This window comes from Cephus cinctus, unplaced genomic scaffold (assembly GCF_000341935.2).
Source record: "Cephus cinctus unplaced genomic scaffold, Ccin1 Ccin1_scaffold1780, whole genome shotgun sequence".
Taxonomy (NCBI): domain Eukaryota; kingdom Metazoa; phylum Arthropoda; class Insecta; order Hymenoptera; family Cephidae; genus Cephus; species Cephus cinctus.
Genome location: NW_014333995.1, coordinates 50,355 through 52,577, shown reverse-complemented (window position 1 = coordinate 52,577; position 2,223 = coordinate 50,355).

Sequence of the window (2,223 nt, the reverse complement as noted above, 5' to 3'; positions counted from 1 at the left end):
GTTTATTGATTTTCTATTTTTGTTTTTTGTCTGTGGTATCGTTTGACATACGTTGTTAGAAAGCATAACGCAATCAAGAATCCTGTTTGCAGAATGGCGTACTCCATCATACATGGTCTGACCCCTAGAATAATTTACGATAGCCAGTGTCAGTTTTTTTTGTTGTTTTAATCAAAGCTAGCATTGCAAATGATAAAAGCATTTTGTTATTGTGCAAACTCATGGTTATTGCGAATTTAAAAAGGCTGAGTGTAATGATACAATCAAAGCTTGAGATTTGCGCACCAGCATAGCTCACTTCCTGTCTTGAATGCTTTCCGTCGCACAATAATACCTAACGCGTCTTCGTCCCTATTTCACTCTTGTTTACGTGCTCAAGTCTCCCTTCGTAAACGCGCCCATTGCAAATTCAACCGATCAATACCACAGGGCCGGCCAATGAACTGCGACTAAAATCCGAGGCAAGAAATCTTGGGCTTTCTCTTGCATAAGCTTTTTCTAGATAGGCACAAAGAAATATTTTCTTAAGAATAAGTTTGTCAGGTATCCTAATTATTAATGAGAATACTGAAATTCCTAGTGGTAACCTGGACATGGTTTTGCATGAGATTCCAAAGTATTGACGCAGACATACTTCGGAACCGAAATACAAGCTAAAACGAAAAATAGTTAAAAAATCCATATCTCGGTATCTAATAATTGTTTAAATATACATAGTCCCAAGGTTACGTACTCTACGTTAAGTCCTCTACGTTACCGACTGATTCAACCGGATCCGCGTACGCTGAAATACGTCAAGCGCTAATTCTGACGATCTATAGGGAGGCCATTTAGAATTTCAAGGTCAGTATGAAGTATAAAAATTGAAAAAAAAGTGCTTTTTCCATCGCAAGAAAAGTTTCGTCGATAACCCAAACTCCTTCCATATCGACCGATCATGATCCGTGACTCGTAATAAGTCGCGACTTCGTTAACCAGACGGATTAAAATCGCACGTGCTGATGCGTGAATTGACCTCGCTCTGTCCACGCACCTCCTGCGTGATTCTCGTCATTTCGCACGCTCAACTAGTACCAGAAGACCTTCGATCATCGCAAAACGTCAACCAGATCGCCATCAGCTTGGCTTTCCTTTTCTGATGCGCAAAATCTACCTAGGGAGGCATCGGGTCATTGTTCGGTACATGCCAGACAGAGACGTCATTGTCGTACGTTCTTTATTTTCCTTGTTGGTCTCAATTTAAAAGAACGTACGTTCTTTTTTGTTCGCGAAATTCGCCCGCCAATACAAAAACATATTTGGATATTATTATTGCGTGTCAAAGACCGAATTTAAGGTCTGCTACTGTATAACGCCATTGGGATACTGTTACATCTTGTTTCTCTGTACGTATGGCGGCTTCTCTTAATTTTCTATAAACTTTTACTACACTTTGCTGCGTTCTAGTTTTTTGTCCGTTTATAAGATCGTTTTCAGTTGCTGGCACGACGGGAGTTTACTATAGTGACTGCCACGTGTGCAGGCACGAGGAGGACGAAGAACTATAGTTTGTTTGGCCTATATATCTCGTGGCAATGTAGGTACTTCGGTAGAAGCTGTCAGTGTGACGATGCAGGGTAAATAAATAAGTAGCCATTGAGACCTAGAGCTCTGTTATCGGTACTGCATATCGATTTGTAACGTTTCCGGTTCTCAATTGTTCGTTATATGTTACACATGATTATTCAAGAGTACAGGACCAACTGAAATAGTCCGTACGATGTACAACTAATTTTAGATTACGAAATATTCCCGAATAACCCAGTGTATATATAATGTATATACAAGCATATGTATACTTTAATATTGACGTTTTGCGCCCGAGGTTTAATCTAGATCTTATACCACGATAAACCCAGCAGGCAAGTGCGTCGTTTAAGTAAATTTGAGTGGCATTTAGAACGATCAGTTTCTGGAGTACGTAATATTGCAAAAGCTCAAACATTCTCAACGTCCTTGATGCGATAAGGATGGCCAGACTAATCATCTTTGTTTATAATTAATTAGGGAATGTTGATGATACGCATCATTCCTCCGTGCGTCCGCAATGCTTTTTGGCATTGGGCCTGCGATTTAATTTATTTATTTCGCCTATTTATGTATCTTGGGTATATGACGAACGCTACGCCAATGGTAAGAGCTTCCACACGGAAGATAACAATGGCGAAGTGTTTGAATTCTCAT